The sequence below is a fragment of the Pleurodeles waltl genome, chromosome 3_1 (genome assembly GCF_031143425.1).
Source record: "Pleurodeles waltl isolate 20211129_DDA chromosome 3_1, aPleWal1.hap1.20221129, whole genome shotgun sequence".
NCBI lineage: Eukaryota > Metazoa > Chordata > Amphibia > Caudata > Salamandridae > Pleurodeles > Pleurodeles waltl.
In genome coordinates this window covers 1,918,744,198-1,918,756,357 of record NC_090440.1, presented here as the reverse complement: position 1 = coordinate 1,918,756,357, position 12,160 = coordinate 1,918,744,198, and the positions used below count along the sequence as shown (strand labels likewise).

The following is a 12,160-nucleotide window of genomic DNA, read 5'->3' as shown; positions in this document are numbered from 1 at the left end:
GCTTTGTCTAGTCTGGAGAGAACCAAGGCCTGAACAATTGATTTTAGGTCCTGTTCTGGAATAAGCTGCCTGATCCCCAGAGAAGCCTTAGTTGGAACCGAGCACTCTTGGCCAAGGCAGAGATTTGTTTCTGAATATTTAAACAACTGTTGAAGATAAAGCCAAGCAAAATGGAATTCTCAACAAGGGTGCCTTTGCACGCCACAGGAGAGAGGGATTTCATCTATTGCTGTACAGGTATTTTGAATTTCTTAGAACAGATTAGAAGGAAAACTGTTTTCACAGGGTTAAGTTTTAAGGTTGTGTGTTAGCATCCACGTTTCAATTTTTGCCTAAGTGTTAGCGAGAAGGAGGCTGTTTTCCGGGGATAAGAACTTCAGATAGATCTGGGAATCATCTGAATATAGGTGGAAAAGAAGTCCAGACCTCCTAAGAATCTCACATGATACTCCAAGAAAGAAGTTAAGGAGGGCTGGTTAGAGGGTCAGGCTTTGAGAAACTCCTTGTTGTAAGCTGTCTTGATTGTAGCTGGAAATCCTAATATTCACTACTCTTCATCGGCTAGAAGGTAAGCCGGTCTATAACTACACTGTAGTTCCAGTCTACAGTCCTGACTCTGAAAATGTGATAAAAAGTGACCAGGATCCTTCCACTTAGCAATTCTGCTGTATTGTCTGAGATAGGAGGCAGAGAAAAGTCAACGGCCTTCAATTTTTTGTCGAAGAACTCCACAAAGTCACTGTACATGGTCTAAAGAATCTTGGGTGTAGTCTTAGATGAATGGCTGTTTGGCTGCTTAATCACTTTGAAGTGAAATGTAGGTCTGTTCTTTAAGTAATCTGACGTGAACTGACTTGAATCTGAAGCTGTGGACTTTGTAGCATCTTCTTGTGGCTCTCAGCCTGGCCAGACTTGCTGAAGAGGCATTCTTGCTCAAGCTTTCTGAGGAACATCCCCTGCTCATAAAGGTCTTTTGAAAATCATTGCAGAGGTGGCTTGGGTCTGCAAAACGTGCTCTCTAGAGGTGTAAATTCTTCCATCAGAGTTTCCACGCAGTTGCTAAATTTGCCTGTAGTGGCGTTGATGCTGGAAATGGGGCGGGGAGGGTCTATGGAGGCAAGATTAGAGTGGGCATTTTTCGCAAGGGCATTTATAATGAGGTTTGCGTGCCCCTGTAGGAATGTGCTGGGTGTTGGTAAGGAGTATGTGCTGTTTATTGCATGTTATATGCTCTATACTTACTTGTGTATTTCATTAACATTCCACTTATTTCCGGTTCATGCTATGAGTCACGCTGGCCGGTTAGCATGACATGACACTTAAACTTACTTGAATAAAGACCTTTCAGCATTTGACTGTTTTTTTTCAGTCCCTGGCCTAAATGTAATCCTTCTTTGGTTAACCAGAGGTTTTAAAGCAGGTACAGGTCACACTAAGAGGTCTAGAAGGTGACTGAACCAGTCTACCTGGATGTGATCTTTGGCTGTCAAGAGAATAAATTTGGATATGACCAGATCTAGAGGGGAGCCTTTACAGTGTGTGGCAATGTTGCAGGAGATCATTGCAGCAGAGAAAGGAAGAGAAGGTGTTCACTCATTTGTTGACCTTGATGACCAAGTACGGATTGAAGTTCCCTAGGAAGATGATACTGTCAGAACTGATTAACCGGGTTGTGATGAACTCCATTAATCCTTCGATTAATGTGCTAATTTCACCCATGGGGGCCAGGATACCCTCTTGGGTGATAGTGCAATCTACAATTCTGCATAATATAACATATTATGACATACCATATATAACAATTACTCTGAGAGTGGGAGCAGCGAGGGAGGAGACTTAGAGTGACAAACACTGGAAGGAGTGATACTGAGTTGAGGGATAAAGTCTGCATTTTAGCGTGCCTTTTTGAATGATTGCTAATTTCTCCTCCCACCAAAGCCACGTCTCTCTGTTCTCAGTCGCAGAAGAGGCTGGAGTAGAGAGGCGGCAGAGGAAGGTCCAGTATATTATTTGTGGACATCAGGTTTCTGTGAGAAACATGATGTCCTGGTTGAAGCTTCTGATCGTATCTGAGATTGCATGCCAGTCTTTAGCTCCTAGCAAAGGTTAAAAAGCATGCTTGAAAGAGATGATTTGGAATTGTGGGTATATGTTTTCATGGAGAGCAATGGGCACTTGCATAAGGTTTGCATGATTTTTCTTTGTTGTGGGAAGTAGTCCAGGGGGTCTGTATTTAAGATGATGGTGGAGGTGCGTAGCCTGCCTTGATCGTTGCTGTGTGGCTGCCTATGGGTTGATTTGGACTTTCCATAGCTTTTAATGGGAGTACTGAGGCCACTGTCACGAGGGAGGAATATGGTTGGTTAGATCTAGAGGCCCATTTGTCTCTAGGAATACTGAATCACCAGGGATTATAGAAGAAGGTTGTCGATCCTGTTGTAAGCAACATTTGTGGTTTGAAAGTGAAATGAGAAAATGATTGTATTAAACAGTGCTTTTCAATGTCAGATGAGATAATGAGAAGAGAAGGTTTGAGATAGAGGGCATTTGTGATTTATGGGTAGGAGGAAGCTTGCGCTGTACTTCCGTGTCAGGTCTGGTGTGAAGCTTGCGGTTCAGAAGGGCTGTTGGTTGGGAAAGGAAGTCGTGTAAAAGGTAAGAGCCCATGTTAAGGGTGGGGGGAATATGGGGAAGGTGGAGTGTTTTGGAAGTGGGCAGTTGCTGCAGGATGGTGACTAGGTGGATGAGAGTAAGAGGAGGGAGAGTAGATTGAAGGAGTGCTGCCACAGGGAGACTGGCTAGCTGATGCTAGATCACTGGGGAGAACTGTCAGACTGAGGCTGGTAGAGATTTGGAGCGGGTGTGGCCAGGAGGGGAGGATTAGGAGATTCCATCAGGTGGCACATAGAATGGGAGGAAGGTTGGGGGGGGGGGTGCTGTAAAACATCGGCGGAAATGGGAGCATGGGGTAAAGGGGAGGTGTGGGTGACAAGTTGTTGGGGTACTCCTCAAATGTTTAGGGCCTTCTGAGAAGGGAGGGGATGCAATGATTGAAGTATATGAGCACTGAAGGAAGGGGGCTGGTGTTAATGAAGGGGTGGGCGGAAAGTGAGGAAGTCAGAGGAAGTGATTTGGCACATGGCCTGGCAGGAAGAGAGATAGCAGAGATTGTGAGCCCGATTCAGGGGGTTGTGAATCACAAGAGAAAGGACTATGAGTAGAAAAATATCGGTTAACCATGGCCAGGTGGTGCCACTTTCACGGAACATGATTTTACCATTATTGAAGAAGGGAATCAACATGGAGGAGGGTACACGATTAAGGTTAGGGCTGAAGCTAATATCTGTAGTAGAGGAGACATACTGACTTTTCTGTCGCGAGCTGAACTATAGGTTGGTGTTGTGCATAAAGAGAAGAGGTCATTTTAAAGGAATTCCTTCCACTTTCCCTGGTATTGGCATATGGAGAGAGCGTCAGGCAAATGCTTGTATTTAAAGTTTTTCTTCAAATGTTCTGAAAGATTTTCTCACATGTGGTGATCTGATTTGGAAAAGGGTTTCAAGAGAGAGAGCTGAGATCAAAATGGGTTACATCTGTGGTTTAGGGGTAGGGATCTTGGTTTTGAATGCTTATTCACAGAGCCTATTCAGAGAGCCTATTCAGATAGTTTATTCAGATAGCTTTGGGTTACTTAGAAACGGGAATTCCAGTAAACAGAAAGAATATTAGTGAGGGTATGTTAGAAGTAGGAGAAGAGAGACACCTTCTGGGATGAAGATTCTTAGAATAGAGATAGTGTCATGGGTTAAAAGTCAGGTAACTGCTGCACAATTTCCAGTGATGCACACAGGTGCAGCGTAGTGAGATCTTCAACGATCTGAACAGCAAGTGTTGAAGACAGAGATAATCTTTGATGCCATGGTCAGGCATCTGCCGTCAGTTGCCAGGCTGTGAACATAGGAGCAGAGGTTTCGGTCACTCAGCAAAATTGCCAGGAGTTATATGCAGATGCAAAGGAATGAGTCCTTCTTTGTTGGACTTCAGATGAGGACGTCTTTAGTCGAGGTTGACCAAGAGTTGAGGAAGGGAGAGATTGCTTAACAGGAAAGAGATGAAATAGGATAGAGCAGGCATTGCGCACCTGCCGCTCAGAGACCACAAGTGCTTAAGCCTCCACTCAGCCCTCGGCTAGGTCTGGCGTGGCTGTGTACCTGCAGCTCAATCGCTACAAGTGCCCAGGCTTCCACTCAGCCCTCAGCTTGGTTTAGCGTAGCTGCGTACCTGCAGCTCAGTGACCACAAGTGCTGAAGTTTCCACTCAGCTGGGTTCGGCGTGGAGGTGTACCTGCAGCTCAACGGCTACAAGTGCCCAGGCTTCCACTCAACCTTCAGCTAGGTTTGGCATGGCTGTGTACTTGCAGCTCAACGATCACAAGTACCCAAGTTTCCACTCAGCTAGGTTTGGCGTGGCTGCATAGCTGCACCTCAATGGCTACAAATGCCCAGGCTGCCATTCAGCCTTTGGCTAGGTTTGGCGTGGCTGTGTACTACAGCTCAACGATGACAAGTGCCCAAGTTTCCAATCAGCAAGGTTCAGCGTGGCTGCGTAACTGCAGCTCACTGACCACAAGTGTCCAAGTTTCCACTCAGCTAGGTTTGGCGTGGCTGCGTACCTGCAGCTCAAGGGCTACAAATGTCCAGGCTGACACTCAGCCCTCAGCTAGGTCTGGCGTGGCTGTGTACCTGCAGCTCAAACACTACAAGTGCCTAGGCTTCCACTCAGCGTGGCTCTGCAGGACCACACCACGTCAGCTGAAAGGCAGCACTCACCAGAGCATGCAAAACCCTGGAATTGGGACTCCTGGAGGCTCCACAATGTCAGAAGAGCTCAAGAGGAGACAGGGCCACTCATTGAGGCGTCAGGCACCGACCAGCAACATCATCATTCAGGGAAGGCACGTGCCCTGGAGTAAATCTCCGATGCCCTCCGGTGGGGAGCCTTGACCGCATGAGGGAGCCCACTCCATAAAGCATCCCATCCTGCAGCGGAGTCACAAATGGAGAACCCCTCCCCCAGCAGCGAGATGAGGGATCCAGGAGAAGGCCACAACGCTGATGAGCCCACCACCTCAGTGCTGGACGGGAAGAGTCGCCTCGCTGCTGACCCAGTCACTGCACCTTGCTTTTGCAGCAACCCTGTGAGGGAGGACACGTGTATATGGCAGGTCTGATGCTACGGGGGCTGAAGGCTGGTGGAGAGGGAGGGGGTGGGTGGCGTTCTAGAGCAAGAGATTTTTGCAGATTTTGATTCCGGCCGCAAGCGCCTCAGGGAGAAGCATCCATCTCAGCAGCTATTTCCAGTGGCATCAAAGCAGTAGGTCAGCGGCCATTTTCCATCGTTGGTGAAACTGAACAATATTTCGGAATTGCTGACATAATTTGGGAAACACGTACACAAAAAAGTGTGAGGAAGTTTGGCAACAGGGGCATTGTTCGGTTCACCTCAGGGGTGCCACCTACCAGCCCCTCGAGGCAAAGCTATTGTTTTTGATTTGGCCAAAGGGCTCTTCACACCTGAGCAAAAATTGTTACGTTGTTGTTATACTAATGGAGCAAAACCTTCCACCTCCATAGCAAAATGTTAAAAAAGAGTTCCCTCTGTTAGCCTTTTTAGCAAGTGAAAAAGTAAAACAACAAATAAATCCCTACGCCGCAGAGCGGCAGCTTCTCACGCCAGTGAAAACTACAGCCTCTGCCACCAAAAAGCACCAGGGCTGCCCGATTGTAGCACTCACCCCTCCCCGTGGCTACCCAAGCAGAGGCGATGCCAATGCAGGGTGATGCCTTCCCGCTTGCCCCTCCATGCCCAATGGAACTCCCGCTTGCTGCTCCCTGTCAGGGGCACTCCCTCCTAGCTTGCCCCCCACGCCCAAGCCGCCTGCTCCCCCCTCCTACATTCCCCCTGAAGCACTCTCTCTTGTTGATTTGCCCGGAGGCAGTGCCACTTGCATTCACTCTGCCAGTTGAACAGGGATGTCCTCGGCAGCAGAGCATCCTAATTAACCTTGAGAAGTTGTTTGAGAGGCATCTTGGTTCCTGGTCGTAAGTTGTTTGTGTACTATTTAGACCCAATCATGAAGCGGCCGCAAATACTATCTGGGATGAAAAATTGCCTTTGTGCCTAAAACAGGATTACATGTCTGGTGTAAATCACATAAGCAAATCTTGTGCATGACCACATTGTCAAGTTACTCCCTTTCCCCATTTGAGTTTTCAGAGATGGTTAAGGCATATAGCACCTTTCTCCAGGTGTTCTGGACCTGAGATGGCTAGAGCAGAAATAATTACTGCCGGTGATTTCTAGATCCATCATGAGTCATATCTAACTATAAAAGAATGGGTCTTTTTTAGGTTAAGGTATAGAGTCAAACAAAAACAGATAATCTCTGCACTTTCTAAGACTGAAATGTGAATCGGCATCGTCAGCTCTAAGCACTACAATAAGCTAATAGCTCGCCTCTAGGGCCACTGGTATACACAGCAGTTTAATCGGGGCTAAAGGTTCGAACTTAGTTCTACTTCCTATAACAGGCTAACTTTGTCAACTTCAGCAGTTAGAATACAGATTCCAGACAAAGATATAACCTTTGAACTAATTTTGTCTTAACCCTAGGTAGAAAAGTGGAAACATTCAGAGCCATAAACTTGAATCTAAATACAATTAAAAAAATATAGTAAAACGCAAAACCCACCACCCACCCAGGATCTCGGGCCTTACCGAAGGTAAAAAGGGTACTAAGGTGCCCTGAGCTATTCCACTGCAAAGCCTCCATGACCAGGTTTAAATTAAAAAAATACAGTAAAACGCAAAACCCACCACCCAACCTTGATCTCGGGCCTTACCGAAGGTAAAGAGGGTACTAAGGTGCCCTGAGCTATTCCACTGCAAAGCCTCGATGACCAGGTAACGAGGTTTGCGAGAGTCTGGTATTTGCTATGGGACACAGCTGAGGTAAAGAAGAAAAAACAGCTGGAGCATGCTCCCAAGGTCTTGTCCCAAACAACTGACTCTGCGAATAACCGTGAGGGTGAGCACACATTATCACACTGCCCTCCCAGCCCCACCTGCTGTTTAACATGCCACGCACCACCTTGCCTGCCTAAGCGTGGCCACGGAGTAGTACTGTGGGACTATAGCCAGCAAATGCAATCAAGGGTGGTCCACTGGTCGATTTGGTGACCATGGGCATGAAGGCAGCCAACTTCAGAAGCACCTCACACCCAGTCCACATCAGCTCATGTGGCTGCTGACCACAGCCGCACATCAGCATTCATCGTTCATGCCAGGAGGACCTCGGCTGCAGGTGGTACCACAATATACAGCATCAATGTGAGATCTGAAGGGACTCTGCTGACCAGACAACCGCAGCGCACCAGCTTCTGAGCCAGTTCAGATTGGGCCACTGTGGGCTATTGCTGAACTCTTAGGAGCACTGCTTGTAGCAGCTGACCTACATCTTACGTTGGGTTTATTGACGTCACCCAATGCAAAATAAATGATTATTTTGTTCTAATTTCAAACAGGAGGACTGACATTTAGATCCTGCATGCAATGAGACTTAAAATCTGTCACAGTTGGTCTGAAACACCTCCTCGGAGTGCAAATCCCGACATATGCCCTTGCATGGTATAAGAAGCATTCCCTCTGGTTGGCCTCTCCACCGCTCCCTCTTCTGAAATGTCCAGGAAAATTCTTCCCTGTCGTGTTCTAAACTTGCACTGTAGGTGGCTTGAGGTCTCTTCAGTATTTTGTCTGTGTAGGTTGCACTTGCAGCTGTCAGTGAAGGGTCAGGGTGGTGACTGCTCGAGCTGGATTGCCCTTCACTGCCCAACTAACAGAATCGTGTGGGCTCTGCCCCGGCGTGGACAACACTTTTGTGGCTACAGTTGGTGTAGCAAGTGGAGGCTGCTCTCCGCTAGATACGGCTCTGATCAGGTGAGTCTCTGCTGGTACTATGAGATTGTTGTTAAGAACAAGTAAAAAAAAAAACACTGTCTAACCAACGAGAGCAACCCACCCAAACCATCACAGAAAATCCAACGAAGAGCAAAGTCACTGCCACTCACTGACTGATCCTGCTGAGTGCCAAGGCACTTTACTTCTTTCTGGGGTGACCGCCGACTGCCAGTAGCAAGTCATCTCACAGGCACTACGTTTCTCTTACAAGGAGGTCACAGGACGTGGTTGTGGTCCTCGCAAGTGCATAGTCTCTTTAGGTGCTCTTGCACATTAGGCCTGCAGCAAGGGCACTAGGCCTCAAGGTCTCACCACATGGCCGGGTGATGTAGGCCTTTCCTTGCATTTGTAGTGGGCAAGTTTCACTCTTCCTGCCTAAGCTCCCTGCAGTCCTGTTCTTTCCTAGGCAGCATCTACCTCATGGAAAGGCACCTCCAGCACTCCTTCTCAGCAGTCAGTCAGCTCACTCTCTCAAAGACAGGCTGAGACAGCCCCTCTCTTGACAGGTTGCAAACCTTTCAGGATCATGTTCCTTAAACTGGTAAAAGGAAGTTGGCAGTCAGGGATCCCAATCCTGGCACATAAAATGTTCTTGGTCTCCACTGGGATGGGGCCCAGATTCTGGAACAGAGAAAGTTTGGTATCCTGGCTTGTACTTTCTGCCTCGTACTTTTTAAATTACTCTTTATAGACTTTCCAAATTTTTTAACAAGCATATATCATACCATGCTACATAGTATTCAGCATCCATCTTTAATGGTGATTTGTACAATTTAGAGCATTTTACTGCTAAACATAACATAAAATTAAACCATTTTATACTCGTTCTAGTTCTTACTTAATATGTGTGATAACACAGATGTTATGTTATACTGATGTGCATAGGGCACTAATCACCCAAGAGGGTATTCAGGCGTTTGGGCAAGGTGTGTAGATGTGTGGTCCCAAGGCGCTTCAATGAAGGTCTTCAGCTTCTTGCTGAGTCTACCCATGTACAGACACGACGTGGGCCCTACGAACCTTAAAAAATAGTCTATTCAATCCTACGTTTGGATGTGCTTAAACTGATGTATGCATCTTTCATATGTGTACTTTTTACATCTTCAGAAGATCGTATTTTACAGTAGGCTACCCCAATATCCTTACAGGGAAGGGAGTGGAGGTCTCCTTCTCAAAGGAGATGGCCATCTGGTCTTCTTTCCAACGCTAACATAATATTGTTCCAATCTGCATCCATGGCTTACTCACTCGTGCCCCTTTGTTGCGCCCAGATAGCCACCCTCCCTGCCTCTGCCCACCTTTTAAGATCAGCAATCCACAGCACTATCTTCGGATCCTCCCTTGCCTTCCAGTTCATGGCCAGTCTGCCCTTTACCAGCACAAAAATAAGATCTGGGAATCTGAAACTAGCCTTAGATTTTTGTTGATCTAAGCATGTGGCCCAGCAGACGTGCTGCTGGTGTGACTTCCAATCTTTTATCTGCCATCTCCGATTCTGGGTTATTATAGAATTCCAAAACCGTGTTTGCACCAGATCGATCACGTCTCCTGGCGCAGTCTGTCACGCCCAGATACACTTTATCTAACCTCAAGCTGCATGAGCTTTAAGCGAGCATTTTTTAGACAGTTTTAGTGTATTTTATTATCTTAGCCATTCTACATGAGATAGTTCTTTTATCGAATTCTTCACTTCCACCTCCTCCTTACATGGCTGTCGCCCATGCAGAATTCACGTAACCTGGATTTGTGAAGTACAGTCAATGTGAGCCTACCATGTCCATGTTTCAGCAGTCAATGTTGCCCTTCAGATCTAGGGGCTCGTCTATCTCTACCTCCCAAGTCACCCTGGCTGCCCTTGTTAATGCTTGGCATATAATAAAATGTCCCAGGTCCAAGTCCTAGGTGTCTAGGTGCTTCTAATTTCGTCGAATGTGAATAATTGATCACTGTTTTAAAGGTTCTCCACTGTACATATGCTTGCTTCTGTCCTTGGGCGTTTGTCCCTTGCTTGTGCAACTTCGCAAAACCTCAGAGGGGACCACAATGGGGTGGATGGTGAATTTGCTGATGGTTTGCACAGTACAACAACAATGTAGAAAGACTGATGTTTCGGGAGACCACAGCACAATCACAACTAATGTATGCTTTGTTATTTCAGCTTGCAGCTCTTCGTTCACTGGGTTCACCAACCATTTAGTTGGTCTCTGTAATTGTGGAGCCAGATAAAAAGCCTTGTAATTGAGAGAGCTCAAACCTCGCCACCCCCGTTTTAGAGGTTTTTGTGTTCTTATGCAGTCTGCTCTTTTCCTCCCTTTTCTCCCAGAGCTGTTCAGATGGAAGGGTTTTGTGTTCCGCAAAGAGTACACTTTTAATTATTATAGGCAGAGCGATAAAATGATATAAAAGGCACAATAGCACTATTATTTTAGCTACAGCTATTCTTCCAGGGGGCCTAAGTGGAAAGAGATAGGATTTACCTCAATTTACTTTTCATTGGACATGTCCAACCTTTGCAAACAGGGCATTGTCTCAGTGTTCCAGATTTCGAAGATATTATAAGGCATTGTCTGCCTATAGAGACACCATCTAGTGTCCATTTTTTAATTTAATATTCCACTCTGGACTTCTGCTGCATAGGAAGCACGCAGGTGGCTCCACGGCCAAGGCGAACAAGGTGGGGGGCAGCGAGCATCACTGCTTCGTGCATCTGCCTATCTCTCGCTTGTCTAAGACTATGTGCCCCGCCTGGACCCTGGCCAATGCTTGGGTGTACAGAATCCGGATCCATTTTATAAAGCCTTTACCTATGCGGACTTTCCTAAGGACCACAAATAAGTATGTCAACAAGAATGTATCAAATATTTTCTTTATACCAAGAGGGGGGACTACCAGGTTCCTACTCCGTTCTGCAAGCCTGTTTACTATGTGAAAGAGTCTTCTCAGACTGACGTGTGTTTCTGCCATGTATGAACCCACTCTGATAGTGGTTGAAAAGTTCAGGAATTAATAGCAGCAGTCTGTTTTCAATAGCTCTGCTTAATATTTTGTATTCAGTATTTAAGAGCATGATTTTATGTCCAAAAGGCGCCTCACCTGTTTATTAACACCACAATAGTCGCTGCTCTAGAAGGGTGCCTGCCTGATATGATTTTGCACATTAGCCAGTCAGCTAGCCTTGTTAGCTGTGCCTTCATTTATACGAAAGTATTAGTCTATGTTATCTCCCAAGGTGGCGCACAATGGTGAGTCCAGCAAGGCCTCTGTTTGGAGACGCCACATAGGCACTGCAGGGGTGGGTCTCTGCCACTCTAGTTGTATTGACAATAAGCTGTGATCTGAGTCCATTGGACCTAGATAATCTGAGCTCACCACCTTGTGTCCTATGACAAATGGGCCCAGGGTCATATCAAGCCTTGTGCATGTGTCATGAACAGGGGGATGAGTATTTGTGGGCTTCCAGATGTATTTCCCTCCGGATGTCTACATCTACCATTGCTCTATTCATTTGTTAAATGTAGCTGAGACTGAGTTCTTTGGAGAAGGGAAGTTGATCTATCTACATATAAGTCATGTAAGCACTTGTGATTGACACCCTACAATATAGGTGATTACTGATGCCTAATGGGATCTGGGCGTGAGAGATCAAAAAAATGCAGCTTGGTTAATATTCGGTGCCTAGACACTGGCTATTCAGTGGTTCCCCTTCCACAGCTTCCTTCACTATTGTACATGTCCCTTTAGTTAATACATGTATTGACCTCACATGGGACCCCCGTGGCTATCCAAACTGAAAATGTACTACCTATATTATAGCCTCATCAGTTTTTGAAGTTTTTTTATTTCCTTCCCTTTTGGCCAGCTCCAGCTCTCAATCCACCAACCAGTACACACTGCAGTGTGAAGGACCGGCATGCTGCTAGATGCCCCCTGTCATTTGCTTCTGTTGCTCCACCTCTGACTTCAACGGGCATGAAGGGGGTCTGATCATGATGCTGCTTCCCATCACCTCTGCTGGGCTGTGATTTGCTCCACACAACCAGTCGCACTCACTGCTCCTGCATGGGTGTGGTTGGTGCCATCTTGAATCTGGCGCTGTTGAAGCACTACACCAGGATTAAATCCAGAAGATTCCAATGTTGGAAAG

The 12,160-nt window shown here is 46.5% G+C and overlaps 1 protein-coding gene and 1 long non-coding RNA gene across 4 annotated transcripts in view; one reads left to right on the top strand and one right to left on the bottom strand.

The window, feature by feature from the left end:
• Positions 1 to 12,160, bottom strand: part of DPH1 (diphthamide biosynthesis 1) — a 1,238,545-nt gene that overhangs the window by 643,615 nt on the left and 582,770 nt on the right. The gene's annotated exons all lie outside the window — the stretch shown is intronic.
• LOC138285776 (uncharacterized) overlaps positions 1 to 12,160 on the top strand; it is an 86,619-nt gene that overhangs the window by 36,603 nt on the left and 37,856 nt on the right. The gene's annotated exons all lie outside the window — the stretch shown is intronic.